The sequence below is a fragment of the Pinus tabuliformis genome, chromosome X, assembly GCF_031772625.1.
Source record: "Pinus tabuliformis cultivar Carrire ecotype Pingquan chromosome X, CPIR1, whole genome shotgun sequence".
NCBI classification, from domain to species: Eukaryota; Viridiplantae; Streptophyta; class Pinopsida; order Pinales; family Pinaceae; genus Pinus; species Pinus tabuliformis.
Genome location: NC_142308.1, coordinates 1,450,557,273 through 1,450,584,812, shown reverse-complemented (window position 1 = coordinate 1,450,584,812; position 27,540 = coordinate 1,450,557,273).

The window sequence follows — 27,540 nt, the reverse complement described above, 5'->3', positions numbered from 1 at the left end:
TCCTTAAGAGCGGGGAATGGTGGAAGAAGTCTTACGATCCCAACAGATAGATATAAATCATTCGTTCTTACTCCCAAGTAGTGATCAAAAAAATATTTTAGGGAAATAAAGATCACCAATAACAATGGTACCGGTAAATGACAATGACAGTGAAGATTAAAAGTTCACGTCCCTCCTCTTGTCCTTTTATACATACTGGCTTCATAGTGATAGCGATTTATGATGTGCTGATTTCGGTATCTCATGGTTTATGTTCACGGCATAAGTTCATTGTTGTATCTAAAAGATTGAGGAAACCATGGTCGCAAAGCATCCTCCATAAGGGCGAAAACATGACAATGGCATTCCTGAGAGAAGAATTCATTCATAGGATACCATTTCTTTGAGCGGAGCAACTGAAAATCGCAAATGCTGTTCCTTTTGAGAAAGGAACAGCAAAGACACTCAAATGCTGTTCCTTTTGACAAGAAACAACAGACACACTCAAGTGTTGTTCCTTTTCGCAAAGGAACAGCAAAACATACAAGTGTTGTTCCTTTTCACAAAGGAACAACAAAACACACAGGTGTTGTTCCTTTTCGCAAAGCAACAGCAAGACACACAAGTGCTGTTCCTTTTCACAAAGGAACAACAAAACACACAAGTGCTATTCCTTTTTGCAAAGGAACAGCAAAACACACAAGTGTTGTTCCTTTTTGCAAAGGAACAGCAAAACACACAAGTGCTGTTCCTTTTCGCAAAGGAACAACAAAACACACAAGTGTTGTTCCTTTTCGCAAAGGAACAGCAAAACACACAAGTGTTGTTCCTTTTCGCAAAGGAACAACAAAACACACAAGTGTTGTTCCTTTTCCCAAAGGAACAACAAAAACACGCAAGTGCTATTCCTTTTTGCAAAGGAACAGCAAAACACACAAGTGCTGTTCCTTTTCGCAAAGGAACAGCAAAACACAAAAGTGTTGTTCCTTTTCGCAAAGGAACAACAAAACACACAAGTGCTGTTCCTTTTCGCAAAGGAAGAGAAAAAACACGCAAGTGCTATTCCTTTTTGCAAAGGAACAGCAAAAACACTTGGAAAAAAAATCAAGGAAACATATATACAGGATGTTATGTACAAGTTATGAAATGAATTTGTTAAGCTATAGGTGAGGAAGATTGCACTTCCTCTCCTAAAATTTTCATATCAGTATCTTGTCGCAGCTGTTGACAGAAGGATTCCCGAGTGAGTGGCTTTCGATAAAGGCAAACTCGGTGGCCATTTGCCTTGAATGAATATCCAGAACCGTCAATTGTGATCAGGGTAAGGGTCCCATTATCATGCACCTTCTGGATTTCGTATGGTCCTAGCCATCGAGTCTGGAGTTTCCCCGGGAAATCCTGAAACCGAGAGTCGTATAACAGAGCCCAGTCTCCTTCATGAAAGACTTTATTCTTGATAAGTGCATCCTGCCATTTAGCCCGCTGCTGTTGAATCAATGCTGTATTCTGTAATGCAGAGAGCCTGATTTGGTCTAATTCATTAATCTGCTGTAATCGATTGGTTTGTGTCTCACTCAGATCTAGGCCGACTTACTGTGTCATTCGTAGCGTTCGGATTTCGAATTCTATGGGGAAAATTGGCTGCTTTCCAAACACTAATTGATAGGGTGAATAGCATGTAGTGCTTCTCCATGTGGTTCTGTAGGCCCACAGTGCCTCAGGTAGTCGAGCGGCCCAATCTCGCCGATGCGATGCAATGGTTTTTGTTAAAATTGATTCTATTACCTTATTACTACTTTCTACTTGCCCATTTGCTTGCGGATGGTATGGGGTAGTAATCTTATGTTGGACATGGTAATTGTTAAGTGTTGGAGCTAATTTATTTCCAACAAATTGTGGTCCGCCATCGGTGATTAATTCTATCGGAAGTCCATAACGTACAAACAAATGGAACAAGAATTATATCACAGAGTCTTCTGTAGCCCTAGGTAATGATTCGGCCTCGACCCATTTAGTAACATAGTCTGTCGCCACCAGAATGTATGTCCTCTGATTTGATGATGGATTGCTGGGCCCAACGAAGTCCAGAGCCCATCGTTCGAATGGCTCAATGACCAATTGTGGTCTCAGAGGCATTTCATCGGCTTGGCCAGGTTTTCCTGCTCGCTGGCAGCTGTCACAGGCTTGTGCAAACTTTTTCGCATCCTTGAAGATTGTAGGCCAATAGTATCCGGTCTGCAATACTTTATGTGCTGTTCTTTTTTCAGTGAAATGTCCCCCGCATGGCCCGTCATGGCAAGCTTTTAGAATGTCGAAGATTTCGTCTTCTCGAATACACCTTCTGATTTGCATGTCTGCCCCTATATGGAACAAATGGCCTCCAATCCATGAAAAGCGAGTGCTTTTCTGAACAATCTGCTTGCGTTCCTGAGGGGTTAAGTGTTTTGGTAACTTGCCGACTGCGAGGTAATTGGCGACATCTGCATACCAGGGTGTTCGAACAGCAATAGCATAAAGGTGCTCGTCAGGGAATTGATCTTCTACTGCTGCTGTCTCGACTGCTTTCGGTATCCGTGAGAGGAAATCAGCTACAGGGTTCTCCTTGCCAGGTCGATCCTTAATTGTGATGTCGAACTCCTGCAATAAGATCAACCACCTGGTTATTCTAGCATTCGTAACAGGTTTATTTGCCAAATATTTGACCGCAGAATGATCTGTATATAACACAACAGGATAGCCTGTAATATAATGTCTAAATTTGTTAACAGCATGTATTACAGCCAGGAATTCCTTTTCAGTAACAGTATAATTAAGTTCGGCAGAGGATAAATTTTTGCTGATATAGTAAATAGCATATGGCTTCTTATCCTCTTCTTGTCCCAGGACTGCACCAATTGCTGTGTCTGAGGCATCAGTTGAGATTTGAAATGGCAAGTTCCAGTTGGGTCCTCGAAGGACTGGAGCTGTTGATAGCAGGTTCTTCAATTCCTTAAAAGCATGGTCGCATTTTTCTGTCCACAAGAAATCAACATTGCCAGTTAAAGCATATAGAGGTGCAGCAATACGTGAGTAATGTTCTATAAATCGTCTGTAATACCCAAAAAATCCAAGGAAACTGCGTACCTCTGTTTGAGTAGTGGGAGTGTGGATGAGCAAAAGAATCTGAATTTTAGCCGGGTCTACCTGGATGCCAGCTGTTGAGATGTAGTGCCCTAGAATGAGCCCTTCTGTCATCATCATGTAACACTTTTCGTGGCTCAGGCAGAGTCTGGTAGGGATACAACGTTGTAGGACTTTTTCCAGGGTATCCAGAGCTGGGTCAAAATCATCTCCATACGGTGTAAAGTCATCCATATACACCTCAAGTCCGTCATCTATTAGGTCTACAAAGATGTTGAGAACAGCTCTTTGAAATGTAGCAGGGGCATTGCATAGGCCGAAGGGTAGTACTCGATAGGCAAACGTTCCCCAAGGGCAAGTAAAGGTAGTTTTATCCTGGTCTTCAGGGGCGATTTGGATTTCGTTATATCCGCTGAAGCCATCCAAGAAAGAGAAAAATTTCTTCCCTGCTAAAGTGTCCAGTACTTGATCTATAAATGGGAGGGGAAAGTGATCCTTTTGTGTGGCCTTATTTAACTCCCTGTAATCCACGCAGATCCTCCATTTCCCATTTTTCTTGGGTACCACCACTAGGGGAGAGACCCACTTACTGTCGGAGATGGGGTAAATAAAATTAACATCTAAAAGTTTCTGAAGTTCGGCTTTTACTATTTCTTTTAGATGGGGGTTGAGTCTTCTTTGTGGCTGGCGAACAGGTCTTGCATCCTTCTCTATATAGATGTGGTGGGTGCATAATTGAGGATCAATCCCCTTCATGTCAGGGTAATCCCACGCAAATGCTCCCTTATATTTTTGTAACATATTAACAAGCTTCATTTCTTGATCTGGTGTAAGGTTGACGTTAATATTTAGAGTCTTACCAGGTTCAATTTCCACTACTTTACTATTGGCAACAACAGTTACTGGTATTGTTTGGTCATGTGGATCTTTTAAGGGGTCTTCTTCTAGCTCACTATCAAATGTTGCCTCTATCATAAAACACTGTGTGTGAGAGCTAGATTTGGTTTGACTGATGAAGTTATTGATAGCATCATCTTCTATTTGATCTTTAAAATCTAAAGCCTTCTGTACAGTCAATGGGGCTCTGATATTGTTAGTAAGGTATGACACAGGATACTGATTGGTTTTGACCATTGGCAAGCTTGGCTGTGCTGGAGGATATAGAACGAGATTTTTAACATCTGGTCCTTTAGTTATAGTCATGTTTCCCTGCCGACAACCAATGTAGGCATCGGCAGTAGCAAGCCAAGGTCTTCCTAATATTAGCGGATGTCCATCTAGTCGGGTTTTTGGATTAATTACCAGGAAATCGGTTGGATGCTCCCAGGAATCTACGGAAACCATGACATCATATAGAGTACCTTCGGTTCGAACTACAGATCGATCTGCCAATTCTAACAAAGTAGAAGTAGGTTCTACTGATGTGATGCCAAGCTTTTGGCAGGTGGAAGTTGTCAAAATATTGATTGCAGCTCCCAAGTCGACTAAAGCATTAGTCAGGGTTTGACCATAGATTTGGACAGTTACAATTGGGTTCCTGGGATCTTCGTATTTGATAGGTGTCTCTTTTCCTGATAATAGGTCAGATAAAGTTCCAACTACTTGGACTCTAGGGTTAGTAGTTATATTCCTCCTTGATTTTTTTATGCACAGTTCTTTTATAGTCTTTGCGTATATGGGAATATCTTCAATGGCCTGGAGGAATGGAATTTTTATATACAGGTTTTGTAACTCTCCCAGAATGTCAAAGTATGGATGTTGCACTGGTCGTGGTATGACTAATCGTTCCGGGAAAGGAGGAGAGGATGTATTTGTTTGTTGTTGGGTCTGTTCCTTATTTACATCATTTTGTTGTAGTGGTTGTTCTATTGGTAACTGATCTTCAATGTGACCTGTTTTGTCTCCCTCTGTTTCTATGATACGTCCAGATCGTAACTGAAGGTCATTGCACTCCCTTAAGTCAAGTCCAGTTTCCGATGTGTCTATGATTTGGATAGATTGGACTGGTCTATTATTAGGATTGGGGTTGGGTTGGGTTGGGAGTTGTGGCCTTAAATTAGACTAGGGGTTTTGTTGTAAGGCTGGCAGAGTTGGTTGAGGGAGTGGAATAGTTCCTGTTGACTGATATGTTGATCTTGGCCAATTGGTCTGCCAGGGTGAACCTTGTGATGTGGGGGGAATCCATTGCGGAGGGTACGAATTATTCTGCCAATATGGTGGGGTGTAGGGAAAATTTGGCCATCCGAATTGGTTTGTCTGATTCATCCATGGATTTGGAGAAGGAAATGGCTGTGATGACCAATTCGGGACTGGGGGTGTAGATTGGTTTTGCCACATACCATATTGCTGAGCATTGTATTGTGGAGGTTGAAAAGAAGAAGTTGGGTCCGAAAACATACCTGATTGCCTGGGTTGCCACTGGCAACGTTGGTTAACAAAGTATGCTGGTTCTGATTCTTCTTATGCTTCCTTGTATACAGCCTTCAATCCAGGAAGTGAGGGGCAGCTTTCAGTAAGGTGGTCTTTCGTACAGATAGCACATGCTTGAACTGTATCTAGCGGACATTCTTTGTGGCTATGTTTTCTTCTGCATCGGGGGCAGAAAATTGCCAGATTTTGCTCTGCCTCCATCTGCTTTTGTTTAGCCTGCACAATATCAAGCTGAGTAGTTAATGTCCCTAGGATATCAGTTTTAAAATTTTCTAGTAAATTCCCAAGTTCTACCCGTGTTACCCCTTCTGTTGATATTTTGTTATCTCTAACAAACCTATCATATTCTGTTGGTTTTATCCTTGTGCTACCCCTTGAACTCCTAATACATAAATTAATGATATCGGCAAAATTCTCTTGGTAAATATGTCCTTTATCCATGATATTCAACGTTTCGATCCACTGTTCTTTCATACCTCTAATTAATGCAATTTTCAACACATTGTCAGGCAGAGGTAATGATGCATAGGAGGATCTCTGTGAGTTATACTGGAAGCGTTCTACATATTCCTCTAGCGTTTCATTTGGTCTGGCCGTCATTTGGAAGATTTCATCTTTCAGTTCCCTTGACCTACAGTAATCCTGATATTTCTTGAGAAAGGACTCTTTCATTTGCTCCAAATTGTTTATGACTCCACCACCTAGACCCATAAACCATCTCAGAGCTGCTCCCTTCAAAGTAGAGGGAAACAACTTTAATTTTTGAGGATCAGTGGTGTAATCATACCCTCTACATAACACATCGAATTCAAATAAGAATGCATCAGGGTCCTCTGATGTGAGTCCGTGAAACGTTGGGATGTGTTGAAGAGGAATTGCCTTCATGGGAGCATTCGCAGCAGAATCTACTATAGGATATTGCAATGTAGAAGTTTGGGTATTTCGCTGATTCTCTGCCATGGGATTGAATATTTGCCAGTAACCTTCTGGGATTTCTAGGAGGGTGTTCCTAGGTTGAGAAGGGGCAGCCTTGGCAGGGGCTGTCTTGATGACACTTCCCTTATCCGGGATTTCTATTGGAAGGAATTGCGTGCTTTCAGTATTAATTCTGGCTGCGCTTCCCTTACCTAGGTTGTTTAACAGCTGGATTATCCTGGAGGGAGATTTCGGTTCCTCTATTTCCCCTGTTTCCCCCTCTCCTTCACAAAGGTTGCTTAAGTTCCCTTCTTGCAGCCGTTCAGACACAGGATTTTCAATTTCTTGGAAGTTCTGTTCAACAGTCTGACTCTGCACCTCAGCATAGGCTCCAGATGGTGATGCTGTAGCCTGAAGGGAATTGGTAGGCTGCTTAGAATAAGTCTTTCTGAGGCCTACTGACGGCTGAGATACAGTTTTCTTGTAGATTTCGTCTATGAAGGTCGTTCGGCCAAGGGTCACCGGTCCTTTGGCTTTCTCAAGTTTGGCTGGGGTTTTGGTATTCTTTTCTAACTTTTTTTGCTTAGTCATGCACTCTAAAAACTACTAAATCCTATCAACCAGCAATTCTACTAAGAGAGCGGACGGTGGAGCAGGGATTTTACGTGCTCCGTACGCAGGTTCTTACCTTCCGTTTTTAAAATCCAACTCCCCCCTAGCAGATTTGCGCACTACTCTGTAAAGGGAAAATGGCTATTACTCCTCCCCGGCAACGGCGCCAAAATGTAGAGCTGTAACTAGGGTCTCTCACACCGCTAATTATCCCACATTAATAAGTCAATCCGGGAACGTTTTGTTATTGCAAGGAGTAACTCAATCCGAGGATGTTTGTCCGAGTAATGCTCGGTAGTATAGTGTCCTAATGATTTGAAAGGAAACATATGCTAAGCTGTAACGAAACTAACCCAAAAGATAAAATCACACAAGGCAGTTGATCATTCAAGGGTACGGAAGCAATAACCCATCCCTTTAGAAACTAATAAAGAAAGGAAATCAGAGCATGGACTTATAGGTCTGGGGCTAAGCAGCGTCTTGCTGAGGCTCACAACAGCCTTAGGCCTACTCTCACACTAAAAACAACAAAGGCAGGTAAATCAAGCAGCGAAAAGTAAAATGGAACAGAAATCTGGAAATGGAACAGCAGTAAAGAAATGGAACAGCAAGAATAAATGGAACAACAATAATGGAACAGCAATAATAAATGGAACATCAATCCTCAACCGTATGTACACGTTCTCTACTACTACAGCAATCTGAGAATAATGGATGATATGACTAAGTTCCTGAACGAAGTAATATTGCTTTCAAGTCTTACAAATACTATTTCACATGGATCTGATAACAATAATATTCATACCAACATTCCGCTACAGAAATAGCTGAAATATGCAATTCAAAGAGATCCACTTATACAATGCAGAGACATGAGATAAAGGACTCATTCAGATGTCAGTTATAACGAAACATAGCATAACACATAAAAGATGTATCAGATTACTTAAATAATGGAAATAAACAAACCACATAGTATAATAATACAAAAGCAAGTGTCCTTCGGAGCTGGGCCCTTGGCTGCCAATGGAACACTGCCTGAAGTTACTCCAGATGCAGAGACGAAATGAACACCAAGTCTTTTATATTAATCGCATCAACAAAAGTATAAAAAATTCAGGTCTCAGAGAGACTCAATGATTACAGTTGGTTCTGGAATTTAGAATTACAAAAACAGTCCTCCTCCGTTCAATGGCGTGGTGACTTTTTATAACAGAAATGACGGAGGTATCTAGATAATCAAAAGATAAGTTAAAGTAGCGATCCCTCAGGATCAAGGATCCTGAGGGATTCGCTAATCGTTCGATTCTTCTCTTTCCCTTCTTGCATTCTCCGTCTCCGTATCCCGCTTTCTTTCTCTGGGCTATTCGGCTCTAATTTTACTTAATCTTGTCCGCATCCGGTTCCCTGTTGGCGGGACAGTAGTTATTTTCCCTTTGCTTCTTGCTTTCAATCACCGATCCTTTGTTTTCACATCTTCCTGCATAGAAAACGTGAATCATTAGCACTTAAGCTTCCTTTATCGATTGTTGCACATTTTATCAAAACCCTTTATCTTCTTTGAACTCATAATGCAGAAAAGGTTACAACTATTATTGAAAAACCACTAGATTGCTAGTCAAAAGCATACCTTCTAGGTGCTCCACATCATCCTCAGGCAAATGGGCAAGTGGAAGTCACCAATAGAGCATTGGAAGGGATTTTGACTAAGGTGGTGAGCAGCAGTAGGAAATATTGGGCAGATCGCCTGGTTGAGGCCACATGGGCTTACAACACCACTTGGAAGACCACAACCGGCTTCACACCTTATGAGCTGGTCTATGGGAAGATAGCTTTGTTGTCAATTGAATTTGAATACAACACCTTGAGGATGGCAGCTCAGCTGGACCTAAATCTCAGCCATGCCCAACAAGAAAGGTTATTGCAGTTGAATGGATTGGACGAGCACCGAATGCAGGCCCTTCTTCACTCAGAAGTGGTTCAACTTCAGAGAAAGGTGTGGCATGACCAACACCTCAATGACAAGCAATTTCAGCCAGGAGATTGGGCGCTGTTGTATGATTCCAGGCATAAAGATTTCAAGGGGAAGCTGAGAACCAGATGGCTACGACCATATGCAGTGGAAAGATGTAATGGCAATGGATCTGTACTTATTCAGACCATTGATGAGGAGGCCATCCCTATGCTTGTCAATGGGCATCGGTTGAAGATCTATAGAAAGCCTCTGTCAAGGCAAGAATTCATCAAAACCGTGGAAAAATCAGTGCTCGTCATAGAGAAGGGTTCTGCCTCTGTTTTGGGCACACCCTAAAGTTCAAAAAAAAAAAAGGAGAAAAAAGAAAAAAGAGAAAAAATAAAAAAATAAAAATAAATATCCATGGGTGAAAACCTTTCTGAGGCGCCCAAGGCAGATGGTAGGGGTGAAAACCTCATTGAGGCGCCCCTGCTGTCTTTCAAAAAAAAAAAAAAAAAGTTTGAAAAAGACCCTTGAGTGAAAACCTCTCTGAGGCACTCAAGGCAGATAGTAAGGGTGAAAACCTCATCGCGGCGCCCCTGCTGTCTTTCAAAAAAAAAAAAAAAGAAGAAAAAAAACAATAAACAAAACAGGGACAGCAAGTTCACAATGTGGCAATGCATGCAGGTTGCAGGTATTTTATGAAGGAAGAAGAGGTCCCTCAACTCAAAGCCAAGGGTCCTTATGACGCTGCCAGGTGACCTCACCAGCACCTCCTCCGAAAACACTCATCTTCTCCAAGGTATGGGCACGATTTGATCACAATTCAGTCTTCTACAGGAAGCTACAGACTTTCTACAGGAAGTTCTGTATTTCTACAGGAAACTTCCTGTAGGAGTTTTGGACGGCCCAGAACTAATTATGTGGGGAAATTTAACGACTGAGGTCTGGCATGGAGACATGCAAGCTACTATTTTCTCCACCACACACTGCTGTCACCTCCTTCTACCACCCCAGTAGCGATGCAATGGAAATACCTGCACAATCAAAACAGATCATTGAATTATCAGGGCAAGAGCTTCTCAAATAAATGAAAGATGCAGAGACACCATGCAATACTCATCATAGCTATCCAAGTGCCTTGAATTCATGATCGTGATGCCACTGTCTTCACTATTCAGCATGCACCCGAGGAGGAAAAACTGCTACAGGACATCCTACAGGAATCCCGTAGCAGTTCAGCCAACTACAGTGTACACCATTCAATCGCCTGCAACATGCAATAATAAAGCGGACACATGCAGCCGAGTCACAAGCTTCATCATCAGCAACCTGTGAAAAGGAAGGACCTCCGGGCCTGCGCAAATAGCAGCAGCAAGCAAATCTAGTCATCGTCGTCCTGAATTCTGGAAAATCATGTCGCGGCCGCACAGGTAAGTGCCTCGCCCTTTCTTTCGTCGAATTACATGAATACTACTTTGAAATGTTTGCAAGTATGAAATGAACGGGTTGAGCAGTCGTATGTCCATTCAACTGCCACGTCGACCAGTCAGATGGTCTAGTCGGATGTGTAGAATGGTGGTCGTGGAAAAAAGAACGGGTAGTGGACACGTGAGAACCGTCCAGTCGGGGAGAAGCGCGTTTTAATAGAAATGGCAGTGGCGGATCTGCGGAGAATGATGCAACAGTCAGGGAACTTATAGTGGAATGAGTAGATGACGTCGCCCAACGGTCCGGCAGGGACAGCTCACCCCCGCGCCACGAATTCCGCCGGATTCAAATCTATCAGCTAGATTGCCACCCCACGCATTTATCATCAGCCATTTCGAAGTCGAGTGAGCATCCGAATTCCTCTGAAGCTCGACACTCCAAGTCTTCGGCCTGTTCAAACATCTGATAGCAACACAGAAGGCGCAGAACCAATGCAGTTCTCTCCAGAACCCGTGCGCTGCTTCTACAGGAAAGCTCCGCTACAGGAAGCTCACTGCCACGAGGAAAATTGGTCTCTTCACGTAAAAGGTGGCGAATTAAAAAGGTAAACCTGAACCTGTGCCCCCATGGAATTGGTTTCGAAGGTGGCGGAGTCGACGTTCTACAGTCTGATCATAAAAATTACAAGTGTTGTCCTCCGTTTGCATGAATTGTCATCGAAGTGTATGTAAGGTTTTTTACAGGAGGTGATTTTTAAGGCTCATCTGTAGATAGTCTTCGTGAATTGTGTGTGTGGCAGAGGCGTAATTCTACGCTCTGTCCCAAAAGGCTAATCTTTGAATACGCATCTGCCACCTCCAGCTAAAGTAGCAGGTCTTCACCATGCCAGGTGGGTTCATCAGAATGGAACCGACCGACTCAAAGAAATTAAGTGAGAACCCTGAGGTGGTAGAGTTGTTCACTCACGCGCAATGGATGTCGTTCTGCGACAAATTACAAGGATATGATGATGAGGTGGAAGAGGAGTTCTTGCGGGCTCTGAAGCCAAAATCAAAAACATTGGCCGCCGTCAATTTCAGGGGTTTGAGTCTCAGACTCACCCCACAGTTCATCAGCCGAGTTACTGAGCTCCCAATGGGGGTACCATGGGACAAAGAAGAGAGGAAATTAGGCCAGAAGGCTAAGAAGGAATTCTTTCCACCAGAGGAGCAATTCTCAGAAGATAAGAACGGGGTTCACAAAACTAGCTTACTGCCACTTTGGAGCGAAGTCAGCCTCCAAATTATGAAATACATCACCTGCGAAGGTCGGTTTAGCATTGTGTATGGGTATCATTTCCGGCTACTCACTGAATTGAGACATCAGATGGACCTACCTGCAGAAAACAAACTAAGTATTCCCTACTTTCTACTGCAGTCTATGACTGAATGTGCCACCAAGTTGAGAGAAGGCACACTAGACTAGGTAGCTCATCACGGGCTCATTAAGCTCCTCGTGGAGGATGCACTCCACACATACAAAGTCCCTCTCTCGTGGGAAGCCTTCCGGAATTCGACTAAGGATGGCGATATAAAAATGTTGACCGAAGAGCTTGGTTCCTCCAGCAGTGAGGAGAAGGAGTCAGTACCCACAGAAAAGAAAGAAAAGGGCTAGAGACCCACGGCCAAAGCACCGAAGAAAGAGCAAAAGGAGAAACAAGAGAAAAAGGGTGCCAAAGAGAAGGATGACACACCCATGTTGACGGCCAGAGAGAAAAGATTACAAAGCAGGGTGGACAAGACTGAGCAGGTCCACGTCAGTAAAGGCACCTCGACAGCAGCCTCGACCAAGTCAAAAAGAAAAACACCCTCAGCAAAGCAAACTAAAGCGGTGCCACCTGTTTCTACAGGAAAACCAAAACAGGCTTCTACAGGAAGCCAGAAATCAGCTGAAAAAGGGCCTTCTACAGGAAGCCCTGAGAAAGAAAAACCCAAGGAAAAGAAAGCCGACATTCTTGCAAGGGAGGCAGCAGCCGTGCTGGCCGCCCTCAGTACACCTCCTAAGCCAAAGGAGAAGAGAAAGAGGGAGGCCCCTCTATATTTTAAAGCTAGGAGAAGTGTGAGAATAAAAGCGGGCAAGCCACAGCCTCCATCCACCAGCCCAATCACTATAGAGGATGCCCCTACTTCGCCCAGGGATAGGTCCCCCTCAAAGATATCAGTCACCTATTAGAGGGGGAGCCCGAAAACAACTACTTGGAAAGAGAGGTTGGACCAGTTGGTCTCAAAAGCCCAGCTATAGGATGCTGAGGCTGCTCTACAGGAAACCTTAGCCCAACTTAAGGAAACAGAGAGGATGGAAGGAGAAGCACCCTCATCACCACCGAGGGAGGACAAAGTAGAGCCACCAAGAGAAGAAGAGAAAGAGCATATTCCGGAGCCTAGCCCTCAGCCAAGTCTGAGCTCATATTATAACTTCTTAGAAGCTGGCAAAATTATACCACAGAAATTCACTATGCCACTGTTCTTTGCATTGGAGGAAGAGAGAGTACGAACCCACACGTGGATGAAATAGCCAAATCAAAAGGTGTGGTAGACATAGGCCCCTTGGAGGAGAAACTCAAGGAGGCAAGAAAGGAATTAGCTATGGCTAAACACGTTGCAAATTGCCAGTGGGTGTTCCTACAGGAAGAAAATGAAAAACTTAGACTGCAGCTACAAGAGCTGAGGAGAGGAATAGGCACATCCTTAGGGGACATCACAGTAGAACATCAAGGCAGAGAGGAACTGCAAGTCGGTCTTGGGAAGCCAACCACGCATCTACAGGAAACAAAACTGCAAGCACAAATTGAGGTACAAGTTCTCAAACAGCAGCTGCAGCAGAAAGAGGCACAATTGGCCTGCATGGCCAGTTGGGCCATGGATTCTATACAATGCAGACAGTCGGCCAAATCCTATGGCCTGTACCTGAGAGACCAATGGCTACAATTTCAAATCAATACCTTGGCACAAAGGGGTATCTCTCAGCTCAAAGACCCGCAACAGTTCATTGAATTATGCAATACCAGTTCATCAGAGGATAAGGCCAAACTATCGGAGTTCTACCTCCATAATTTGGCCCTTCCTAATGTGACTTCATGGGATCCCAAAACGGTCTTAGGGGATATGCAGTTAATGGCATTTGCCTCATGGTTGAACCATGAAGACAAAAGAGCAGCAGAAGTCAAAGCGGTCATGAACTGAGAGCTGAATGAGCCATTAATAATTAGAGCAGAACCAGGGGATCCAACTGCATTAATATCAGCACACCAACACTTATCCACCGACCCTCAAGCTTCATTGAAATATATGGATCAGCAGGCCCAGGCCATAGCGCATTTCGAGGATATGGAGAGACTGTTAGGTGACAACTGTGTTCAAGCTTGCACCCGCCGATGGAATACATTGTCCCACAGTCTAAAAATCAGAGAATATCATACTCCAACTCGAATGAGGGAAGCTCTAGTACGGGTGCCCCTTTATAAGAAATCCATGCAAAACCTCTAGGCCAGCTGGATTGGCCTCAAGCTAAGCCCACCTCTACTGTTAGGATTGATGGAAGGCAGCACAGAGAAAGATGAGCATGAACAATGGGAAGAGGTGGAAAGAAAGGCTGGGTTCCATGACAGTAAGGAGGACACTACTGTAGAAGCTTGGGATGTGAGGGTGGCAGTAAAGGCAATGAAGGATGAGGAGCTGGATTAGTTGCTCAAGGATGAGCAATCATTTTAGCTGGGGGGTGATGATGAGCCCCAAATTTGGTAACATTTTTGGCTCATTTGGCCTAACTACCCTTGCTCAACCCTTCATTTTTCATAACTTATGCATCATTTTTTAGTATATTTATGTCATTTCTACGAATGAGGGCAGTCACTATTCCTAGGTGGCTAACACATGTTTATTTCAGGTTTTTTGACATTTAATGGAGCAAAACCACGCAGATGAGGGCTAGGAGACAGCCAAGATGGGATTGAGATTTTGTAGGAAGGTTGTCCACAGCATTGAATGGCCTTCCTCGTGATCTTCACCCCCAACTCCGAGCTCCAACAGCCACCACCACTGAGCTAGAAGGCATCCAAATGGATTTTGAGGAAGCAGTAGATTACTCTTAGTTTGGTCAGCCAAACCCCACTAATTTAGGAGGCCATCTTGGCCCTCGTAATGTATAAATGATGAGGCTGTAGCCTTCGAGGGGGACTTTTTGAAACCTTGTTGCATATTCTGAACTACGAGCTGATAGCTCTGTTTTGCTCTTTTGTAAGCCATTTGTGGCATGTTATTGGACTTATGATTATTATCTTTTAATGGAAAGCAGGCAGATTTGAGTTTAGTTCTGAGTTCTTAAAGTAGCCATAGCTCTCGGGGTTGGGCCCAACCTGGGAGCCTAAGGCTTCCTTCCTTTGTATTGTTACCTTTCTTTCAGCATTGTATTTCTTTTCCTTTACATGCATTTGGAACCACAGTTTGCTGAGTTAAAATTCTTGGTGTGGTTAAGTAGGTTAGTTTTATGAATAGAGTTGCTTCAGTAGTTTAGATTAGAGTAAGGATATTGGAGTTAATCAGAATTCCAAAAAGGGTTGACTGCACACTCACTTTCACCTCTGTTTAGGGGCTGGAATTGCAGACTATGCCACCCACCAAAAACACTGTTTTACATGTTCATGCAAGCTTTGATGCAATGTTCTCGTTTGTAGTAGCGTCCATGCGTTCAGATCTTGTGGAATGATTCTTTGCTTCAGTACCATGCATGATTTTCTTTAAAAAATCACGTTGTTGTTCTTTGGTTTTATCGAAACAATTAGAATAGGTTGATGAAATTTCGGTTATGTGCAAGACATGGATGATTTGTTTCATTTACACTGTGCAATACTACTCCCTCACTCCCTTATCCTTCGAAGCCATGCCTAGGCCATCTACTCATCTCCCAGTTAGACCACTTGCCTCCCAATTCTTCTATTACCCATGTTATTCTAGCTTTTCGGCCTTCCATTCCCTCTACCCTCCTTTAGACCAACCAGCTTAGCACACCCCCTCTTCATCTCACCTCTCTGTCCATAGGCCATCACAAGCTCCCCTCCTACCTCCCTATCCATCTATACAACCCCTTCCACTCATCCATGACCCAAAAATCCAATTGCAGAACATCCTGTAGGAATTACTGAACTTCCTGTAGAAATCCTAAACATCCTGTAGAACCCCTGCAGACTTCCTGTAGAAGCTCATAAACACGGTTGCTTGGCATCCAGACTTGGTGAACTTCTCTGAAAGGATTTTAGGGATTCCTTAGACCCTCTCTGAGCCTTCCTGACCTCTTCCAAGCATTCCTCCCCTTGATCTATCCCTGTACAGTCAAGACCCAGTTAGAAGCACATGCATAATAATTCCAACAACTTGAGCAAAAATACAAAAATATGTTCTCCTCAGATGAAAGTAGTCTAGACACATGCATCTCACCTTAATAGAAGTAATGGCATCACTTTCAGTAGTTGCATTCCCACCGTTGCATCAGAAGGACTAGCTGGTAGAATTAGGGTTTGCTAGGGTTTTCATTTCTTGTTGGCTTTCAGTTCATTTTTGCAAAGTAGGTTAATTTCCTTTGAGTTATCTTTCATTCATCAGTTAAAAAGCTTCTTCTGAGAGCTCATAGAAGTTGGCTTGAGCCCTAGCGGACTTGTGCCAGCTGACCAAGTGACAGCTGCGACAAGAGCTAGTACTTGTGCATACAGCACCGTCGCTTCCAAGTTTGTTACGAACTACCGGGTTGATAAAATTAGAGAAGGAAGCTCCAGGAGTTGTAGCGTTATTGCTACAATACTGGAGCTCACCACCTATGGTGCCCATGTGGCCCTGGTATTGCACTAAGGGTTATTGGTCATTTAAAATATTTGACAATATTCACCTTTGGCAACTAAAAGTGTTTCCTTCCGTGCAAAAATTAGGGTGGATTTATCGCTCTGTTAGCTTATTCATCCAATTTGGAGGTAAAATAAGAACAAAAGTTTGGAAGAGTCATAGGAGGACTATCATTTGGCCTTTTGGAGCTCAAGAAGAGTCTGTATGGATTTTTGGATATTCTGGATCTAGGGGAGACCTTTTCTTACTAATTGTGTCCATGGGTACCATGATCAATGAATGATTTGGAGAATTTATTGAAGGATTTTGAGCACTGAGAGGACCTTCTATGGTTTTCTAGCCTTCATATGTTTACTACAACAATGGTTACTTGTATGGTACAACTCATGTTTGTCTTTTCTCACTATGTCTTCTTGAGGAAAGCTTTCTTTTTATACTTCAATGTGCAATTGTACTACTTGTATGCTCATTTTTAGATGGAGTACAGGGTCTTTGTAGGAGAATCCTTTTCTTGTTTATTGTTTCATGACCAACTATAGGGTTTCATGATTTTTAGAGTCAGATTTCTTTGAAGGATAAATTTTCCTTGAAGGGGAAAGTAGCCACACATATTGTAAGAAAACTTTATGTACTCTTCTTCACTAAATGTATGGGGCTAGGAGGCCTAGAGACATATCCCAAGAGTGGTGAAATCTGTCACCAAATTTTATTTTGTTTCTCTTCTTGAATTCCTTTGTGATTTAAAGGATGATATGAGATAATTTATAAGTTCAGATGTAAACTAACTCATTAACCTTGAAGAGACCTTTAAAAAATTGTTCTTTCATAAGACCCATTTTTACTTGCAAAGAATCAGAGGATGATAAAGTTTTAGGAAGGAGAATTTATCCTCACATTTCATGTCAATTAGTATCAAAGCTGGTTTTGACCAAGCTCCATTAATGATCAAGGATATGGATATTTTCCGGGAGTTATATGAGATGAAATTTTCTCTTCTAATGGAGAATGTTGAATTGAGAAGAGTTATTGAAATTAATGAAGAAGAGAAGATGCATATGCACCTTCAATTGAAACAAGTGCATCAGGAAACGTTGGTGAGAGTTCCACTCCAATGACAACAAATCATACCTCTGAACTGAATCCAATATGTGGTTATGGTTCAAGAAAAGGTTATGGACCTTCTGTGGACAATGATGCATGCGCATTTTTCCAATATCTCAAATATTATCATCATATTCTTGTTCGTAAAAGTGGATGGCTTGAGTCATGTCCAAACTCGTCATCAGAATTTGAAGAAGAAAAGATGGGTGGAAAGGCCAAGGAGATAATCAACATATCAAGTTCAAATCATTTTTTTTATGTTAATAACACATATTTTTCAACATTTGAACAACATACTAAAGGTATTGGTATGCAGTTGCTAGATCGGATGTGTTGCAAAGGAGGAGGCATTAGAATCAATGGCCAAGGGATTACTAATTATATCATGGTGAAAGAGATACGGAGACATCAAGGATTGGGATATGGTCAAAGAGAGTTTTGAGAATTCTCTAAATTGTTAGAGGCAATATAATCATCAAATGATGATATTTTACACCAAGATGGTGGTGATAATGTTAATTTATCTCTTAAGAGACATGAATGATTCAAAGGACCTTGCATGTCATTGTCCAGTCCACATCACAAAGTTGCAGCCGCCGGGACAGGTATAAATCTCATGGGAATTTTCCAAATTCTGGTAATTTTGATTGTTTGTGGGACATGTATGCATTTTCTGTGATGCAGTTGACCATTCTATTACTTTTTGTGAGAAACAAATGGTGATGGTCAAGATAATGGAGCAAATTCTTGCCATAAAGAATGAATAACTTGCTTTACATTTGAATACTTTCATGTTGATGGAAAAGTGAAAGTACTTTTGTACCCATTCCAACATGCATGGCCATGGGAATGAAAGATGTTGGAAACTACATCTATAACTTCATGCCAAGAAGGATAAAGAGGTTATGAAAACCAATGAAAGGATCAAAACAGGTGGCAAAGAGGAGACTAACATAGTTCATAAGACGACATTCAAGGCATAATATATGTAGAAAGAGAACCCATAAACCTAGGAGAGGCAAGGATTGGGTAGACTATTTGTATAGTTTGTTGCCTTCTAAATTCTAAAAGCTTGTTTTTGTCATTACCTATTTTTGGGTACTTTTGTAAAGTGAACAAGAATAATCAATATTTGTAACAAGTATGTTTTTAATTGACATGTTAATTTACGTTGGCTTGTTTATAAGACAAAAATGTTTAAGGACTTTTGGGATGACCAATTTTTGTCATCTTGTTTGTCTATAGTTGCTTCATGTGGTTACTGATACACGTCTTCAAGATGAAGCTTGTTGTGAATGAAATATTTGCTAAATATTCTATTGCATGTACTAGTTCTTCTAGCAATCCCATTGAAAATAAAAATGATAAAGAAAGAATTGAGGTTTTCCATATTAGATTCATCTGAAGACATAACAAAGTAGATACTTTGTTTGACAGTGGATCCCAAACCATCCTTATTTTAGAAGCAATTTTCAAGAAAATAAATTTGGAAATTATCCCTCATCCTAAACATTATACTTTGGGTTGGGTATGCAAAACTGCCAACTTGTAAGTGAAAATAAAATGCAAACCTAAATTCCACATCACTACAAAGTTTATTGATGAGGTATATCTTGATGTTATACCACTTGACATATGTGGGATTGTCTTAAGGAGAACATATTTATATGATAGGAAAGCCATATTTTATCGCTATTGTTATGTTCATATACCAATAGGTGTCATAATTTAGGATTGACTTAGTTTATCTCTATAATATGTATATACCTTTGCTTTCTGCAAATGTTTCCCATATTCAAAAATTCAAAAAAATTAAAAAATGTAAAGAGGGTATATCCTAAAAGAAAATCAAAGGGTAAAAAGAATAAAAACAAAATGTCAAAAAATATGAAAGATGAACCCTAGGAAAAAGAAAAAGACCAAGAAAGTGTGCAAGTCCAAATGACACTTCTATTTTACTTTTTGTACAATAATGATTGTGTGTAAAGTGTTGTTATGCCACAATCCATGGTAACCAAACAGTTTAATCTTGGTTATTCCATGTTTTCAATTTCATGCTTAAAGATAGAGAATAAAATCTGACCAAACTGTTTAATCTTGGAAGATAAGTAGATAGGTATAGTAAATAAAAGAAGGAGCTCAAGAGTTTAATCTGAGCCCTTGGATGTAATAAGGATAGACTTAGATAGATTTTCATTGCAAAAGAAAAGAAATTTTTTGATAAGAGTTTGCCAGTTTGAGTGCACCCTAATAAAAGAAGTAAAAATGGTAGGATGTGTAAGTGGGTAAGTAGATGATTGGTTACAGAATTATGTATGATGAATTGCTAAGTTAAACGCTCAAATCATTTGCTTTCATCATTAAATTACTTTGGTAGTGCATGGATGACAAAGGAACATTTACAAGGTTGCATGATTAATTCATCATTCATTTTACCCCTTATTGTAATTAATTTCCCACAAATAGAAGCTCCAAAAAACCTTAAGTTAAAGGGGATCGAAGAATTTATCTAACTTCTGGAGGGACCAGACCCTCTCTCGAATAACTTATAAGGTCAAAGGTGCTAAGAACCCCTCATCAACATTCACCCCTTCATCATTTATTCACTTCCTCTTAGAAACTCCTTTTCCCTAAGCAAATTCACTATTTGATAAGGAAAACTAATTACCCCACAAAATCCCTTTAGCCTAATTTATAATGTTTTAATATGAAAAACAAATTAATGTTAGACACATTATACTTAGTGCACTTTTATTTTCATCTCATATTAGAATCTGATTTTACTTATGTATTAAATCCCAAAAATCATCCCTTTCCCGTATATATATTTTTTTTAAAACCCATATATTAATAATCCTGTCCCCGAGGTTTGAAACATAAGCCTTGATAATAAATAGTTGAAATAAGGGATTAATTGATCGACTTGTGATTAATTAATAACCTAAAGCTCCCACCAAATAACAAAGATTAGTTAACCAATCTGTGGTAAATTAACAATCTATCCTTGCCCAATCACCTCACCCCCAATGTTATTAATTTCCCTAAATCCACAATTAGTTCCCATCGGGCCCCTCCATTAACTCTTGATAAAATCTGCACCTGGTCGCCATAGGATCTGACCCTTTCATATCTGACGGTCGATGCTCATATTGGGTGGCCCCCAATACTGAACTTTACCCACCTAATGTGAGCAGTTTCATTATTTTCCTGTCGCTACGTGTCACTCGATGAATGGCATCAGATGGACCTCTCCCAATACCACCTAGTGCTCAAAATATGTGCGATGAAAACCATTATCGCTTCCGCTTACCACCATTTCTAAATGACAAAATGTCCCATCCATTGACTGGCGCCATCTGTCCCTTTCACCACACCCACCAAAAATTTTGACTTTGCGAATAAAATGAAAACACTCATTATTTTTGTTTTACCAAAACAATAGAACCTCCTATTCTCCATGCACACACAAGCATGCTCATGCTATCATCCTACATTAAAACCATCAAATCCAAGAAGCCACTGAACTCCCAGTCGCCATTGCAAACCAGCACGCCCCATCCAGACTACACACCAGTGCAATTCCACTTCCTGTGCCACCATAACTAGGTATTTACCCACTTCTACTAGAAAACCCTATGTTTATATCAAACCAAGACTGAAATGCTTTAGAAACTAAGTGTTTTTATCAAAATTTAAACGGTCCAATACTCTGAATACTCCATAGAACAGCCTGATTCTCCATAAGATCCTTGAATTTCCCTCCCAGATTCCTTGAATACACAAGAACCAAGGGTTGAAGCTCTCATCACCCTAAATGTCATGCAGCTTACTTCCCCCCACAGGGATTTGGACCACCTTCCCTTGGACAACAGATATTTTAAAATAAAGGACCTTACTTTTGATGAAACCCCCTTGAGGTTATACTGTAAGTACTAGGAAAATTATCTGAACCATGTTGATGAAATAGGGTTGTGGGAATCAAACCTACCTATGTATCAATTCCCCACTATCCATATTTTCCTAGATATTTTCCACCAATGCCATGCAAACTACGACCCTGATAGAGAGCTGTAATGTCCCCAAACTAGAAAATATTATTCACCATTATAGCCGAATCCATAAATGAGATGTTACAGTTGCAACCTAGTCAGGACCTCACTCCCCTTTCCATTGCCAATTTACTTGAAAAATCTTCAAAGTTGTCCAGTTCCAAAATTACCCAAATCTGTCAGACTTTCATGGAAGAAAAATACAGGCCAAAAGAGCCCCCTCCTTATATGTCAGGCTTCTTTACTAATCTGGGTAAGGATATCATCACCATGATTGCTTGCATTTTGGGTTTTACTACTAATGAGTATGTAGATGAGATGACCTTAGCCTACATGTCTATTTTTACCCCTGGTCAACCTCCTGCAACCAAATTTGACTATGATACATTTATTGTAGATAAGATTCATGACCAATTCATGAGATTAGAGCAAGATAGATTATTTAAATATTATTCAGTCTTCTATCATCTTTTTCTCTACTACCAAACTAATAAATTCCCTTTCTCTGTCCAAAATCTTGATACTAAAGGGAATCCTAGGTTTGTTATCTTATGGACCTCACTTTTCCACTATTCTAGCTCTTCTCCTCATCCTTACATAGATTTCATAGACTTATTTGTACACCCAATAACTACTATGTTATTGGGAAATTCTCCTCCCAACATTAATGCAAACATTAAAATAGTTCTTCAATTATCCAATAAGTACAAGGTTGGTGATTGGTACTTGTACCAGAACCATAACAAGATCAAAATTTATGGGTGTGAGTTGCCTCCCTACAAAACTGCCCAAATATCTCCCCATGCGATTATTTTCTCTAGAGTACTGTAGGAAAATGATCAATTTTGATGAAATCCACTTTGTAAAGACTACAGAGAAAGCTCAACTAAGGATAAAGGATCACCTAGGCCCATTTATTAGCAAAAATAGAAGAGAAGGGCAAGAGGCAAAGGAAATCCTTAAGAGAATGAGATTAAAAAAGAGCTTCATCTGGTCGTATGACCCTCATAGCTTCATCTGCGACAGAAGACAAAATCATAAGCTATCCCCCTACATCCAACATAGGATCCCAAAGATTGAGCAATATGAAAATCAATCTGAATTGGTGGAAGGAACTCTAATAGACCAAGATAGCACACAAGTCAAAGTTGACAATGTATGGGTAGATTTGGAAAGAAAGATTGATGCAAATTCCTTTGTATAGGTGCCAGTAGAGACTTCATCACCAAAACAATCACAAGAACCAAGCACTCAATCATTAGAGCATCAAGGTACATCAGACCAAGAAGGACATTCAGGACAACAAGAAGAGTCAGAGCATCCTGAAATTTCATAGGAGTTAGCTCAACCTCAGCAAATCATGAGCAACCCTACATTTTTACAAACTCCTCTCAATGAGGAAACAAATCATAAAAGAGACCGAGAAGAGGCCACTCCTTTAAGCAGGACTACTAATCAAACCTTTGCTAAAAGGCAAAGGTTGAATGCCTATGTAGAAGAATAATTCATTGAGGAGGCCACAGGAAACACAGTGGCAAAAAAGATAGAGAGCACGAAAACTATCCCAATAGGTATGACCCCATATACTTCACATATGCAAGAATTGGAAAGACAACATATCATAGAGGTGTCATCCTTTAGGGCTTCCTCTGAACAGAGCCTGGATATCAAGTTTGAGTATAAAGAAATAAAATCAAGGAATGAGAAATTGAAAGCACAAACTTATGCCCATTACCTCAAAATGGCCCCAACCAACCAGACTAGACTTATGTTAGCCTTTGACATAAAAGAATGGAAAATACATATTAGGTTCCTCTAGCCCACTATACAGTAGCCAAAATCCATGGCAGATTACTTTAAAACTGATTTTGAAGTATTGGCAAAGGATATTGATCCTATTGACCAAATAGAACTACATAAGCAGACCAGGGAAATGGTTGATTATACTTTAACTAGAAAAGCCATTGCAGCCCATCAACTGCAAAATTCATTGCATAACACTTTTGCACAACTGCAATTAGAAAAAGCTTCCTCTCAAGCTAAGGACACCAGAATAAAAGCTTTAGAAGATTTGATAATAGAATTGGGACATGATCCCAAAGATGTGAAGGAAGCTGAAATGTTAATTGAAAAGAAGAATGATGACATTGTTGCCTTGAAAAAGCAGCTTAAGATCCCTCCACTCCATCATCCACAAACTGTAGAAATTATAGAAAGAAAGAAGGAGGAAGAACTTATGGACCTAGTCCTAAGACTAAATGACCAGCTAAAGGAAACTGAGGATGAATTGGGAAGAGCAATACAGTCCAAGAAATGTGAGTCAACCACTTCTCAAAATATTATTCCCACAGTTTCTACAGCTATGCCTTCCACTCTGGAAACTGCCTTGGAACCAACGCTTCCACCAGTCACAACACTTACAATAACAGGGAAGACTTTGACTACAGGTACACCAGCCAGCACAAAGTCAGCATTAGAAAAGACAGATGAAATGATCGAAGCCATGGAACAAATGAACGTCCAGGCAACTGAGTTGAAGAAAATTAAAGAAAAAATGTCAAGCTTAGAAACCAATTATGAGCTTACACATATTCAAAAAAAAGAATAAGAAAGGAAAAATAGAAGGAATGGAAGAAAGAATAAAAGTCCTAGCAAAGGACTTAACATTAGAAAAACCTTTGAGAGATATTAAAGATATCTTATGGGCCAATATCATTGATTCCATCAATGATATTTGGCCTTCTATCCAAATCATTTTTGAACAGACTTAGCTAATTGAAATAGCTGTGGAGGCCATACTGAAAACTACAAAAGAATTAGGAGAGAAACCTGAAGAGGCAACCCAATTGATTAACTTTTTGAATAGCAAAAATAGGCACCAACTGGAGCAGTTAGAAATTAAGGATAGAACTACCACCATTCTGGAAATTAACAGATTTCATATTAAAAAAAACTTGATGCTTAATTTGGAAAAAATATGTCAAAGTATTTAGGAGGACATAGACGATTTTATGTTAAAATATGGAATTCTAAGAGACAAAGTCCTTCCAAGCCCACTGGTTATAAATGACAAGTTTATGAACCATGATGATTACATTGAGAAACTGCACAAACAGGCCAAAAGCCAAGCCAACTCTTCTACATCAAAACCACTACCTACAGGAAAGGTGCTTTACGATTGTTTAGAAAATATTTTTTATATTGAACATGAATTGAAACACCTATTCATGGTCAAGCAAAATCTTGCAAAGTACACAAAAGCTAATGAAGTGTATGGGAAATTGGTGAGAATGAAAATACCAAATGATGAATGGTGGACTAATATGACAGAGATACTATAAGTTACTGAGTAAATCTGTAAAGTATAAAATATTTACTAAGTAAGGTCTAGTAACATAGGTAAAGAGTATCAGAATACAGGTAAAGAGTATCAGAACACAGGTAAAGAGTTTCATCAGATGAAAGTAAGAAAAAGATCGAGCACACAATTACAAAAGAAACTGCAAGAGGCAAATCCGAGTTCCAACATCCAGCTCGTTCATAAATAAAGGGACAACTACAATCTATTTTCCATCAATATCTATCTTTATGTAAAATTTATTTTGTATTTCCTATAATAAATCTCATATGGTTATGAGATAGTTTGGTGTAATGTTTTTATAAATACATCAGAAATTGAAGTCTTTAGGGTTGATTCGAAGACATTTCTAGTATACATTTCATATCAAGATAGTGAGCTATTGTAATAAAGTCTGGATTGTCTATTGGATCATGAAATAAAGCTAAATACATTTCACAGGATTCTTGTGCATGATGGAAACCAAATAAGTATTATCTCTTCATGTTATTATTGTTTTCTCATCATGTTATAAATATTCACATGTTTTCTTCATAAAATCTGAATAGTAAACAAAGAAAAATATTTTAGAATTAGCTTTAAGCTCTGTATTTCGACATGTTTACATTCTCACTATTTTCTACTGAATTACGTCGGTTTGTTAAATCTTAGTTGCTCCCCTACTTCCGTAGTTTTTCCCTTAGGTTAAAAGTGAAGGATTCTTAATTGCCATTTACCACTGACCTCCCTCTACTCCTCATCATGATCCCGATTTAAGGATTCTTCATTGCCCTTCTATCTTGACTTGGTTTACCTCATCCATTTCAACCCACAGATTTTCTTTCTGTTGTACTAGCTTGCCCTGTGAATTCTTCCTTTAGAAATTGATCTGATCTGGTTAAGCTACTCTTTGTTTGACTCCATAGCCCAATGGACTGAAGGCTTGCTCTACCCATCTATTCCTAGAATTCCACCACCCAATCAAAATCAAAACACTTGAGCTTTCACAACTAGCCTAATATCCCAGCAAACAAAGTTAAAGCATAAAGAGAGAGCCTTGTTTGGACTTAGGTTGGCTAGAACCCAAGTCTAAAAGATTGGTTTGTAGTTACCTTGGATCCTTTCGTTCTTTCCAATAACTTCTAAGGAAAATCTGAGTGATAACCATGAAAAGAAATACCATTTGTTTAAAGATGGAATTAAGTATATTGTTAGAGCATACATAAGAAGAAGAATTTATCTCTTGTAAGTATTGGAAAAATGAAGACGCTTGTAAATTATAGTCAAAATTTTGCATTGTTAATGATCAAACACAAAGAACTTGAGGAATCTGAAGCTTTCCAAGGATGTGATGTAAAAGCCAAACATGATTTAGTCGATGTTTTTAACACATGGGAAAAGGTGTTTCAGGAGTCTGAGGTGTTTCCTCCTAAAATAGGAATACAACATGTAGTTCGATTGCAACGACATGCCTCATTTTTTAACATTGGTATGTATAAGATGCCAGTGTTAGAGAATGTAGAGATCAAGAGGAAGATGCAAGAGCTACTTGAGAGAGGGGTCATTACTCCTAGAACATCTCCTAATGTGTTACCTCTGAGGAAGGATGGTACATGGTGATGGTGATCACAATTTGTGGATTTTGGAACATTGAAAAGAATCACGGTAAAGAATCATTATCCTCTTCCTCACATTGATCTTTGGTTAAATAAATTGAAGGATATTGTTTATTTCACTAAGCTGGAATTGTGACGTGGTTACCATCAAATAAGAGTTGCTGAAGTTGATACATGGAAAACGTATTTCAACACAAAGCCAACTTCATTGCATGCTTTAATAAGGGTGAAATAGGTCTCTCAATGGGGAGGCAAGTAGAAAAAGTACTTCAATGCATTGAATGGTAAAATCATTACAAAATCAATTTGTGAATTAGATCTTAAGCAACCATTATAGATTTCATTCATAAATTAGATGATACAAGAACACTTGGTGAAGAGTCAAGACAAGTACAATGCTAGACACAGTAAGTATCATGTTGACCACAACTTCCAAGTTGGAGATCCAGTAAGGCTTTGCATTAGAAAACAAAAGTTTCAAGGTGAATATAACTTGATATTATATGATCCTCCTTTGATTGAAGATCAAGGAGAGAATGTTCAGATTCCGACAATAGAATATATTTCTCCTAAATATCTTGAATAATTGCAACAAGATACCATTCTTGACAGAAAAAGAAGGACTTCAAGAAGAGGTAATGTGGAGTACTTTTGTGTCGGACTCAAGTGAACTAATCTAGGTAAGAAAAAATTGATTATGATTAGAAGGGTGAGGAAACTATACCCTAACCTATCCGTTGACTAAAAATAATCTTTTGGTGGTCCAAAAGCTTTTAGTGCAGAGGATTGATCCAGCGGATCAGAAAAGTGCTAAAAATGAAAGTTCTTAAAAATGCTCAAAATAAGTTCTCGATCATAGTTCTTGTCATCATGAATCCAACACCATTTGAATCATTGAAAGCTGATATCATATGCCCAACTAATGATGTTTTGATCATTTGGCTCAAACAACTAAAACGTTTCCAGGTTGCTGACTAGGTTGTTGACTAGGTAGTCACACCATTGATGTCAACAAGTCTATTAGGTGCATACAGACCAATCAAAGCCTTCCAATTAGTGGCCTCATATAGGGCAGAATGACACATTTTGATTGACTGGATTTTCTTTTTTGGTTGAATGAGTGGAT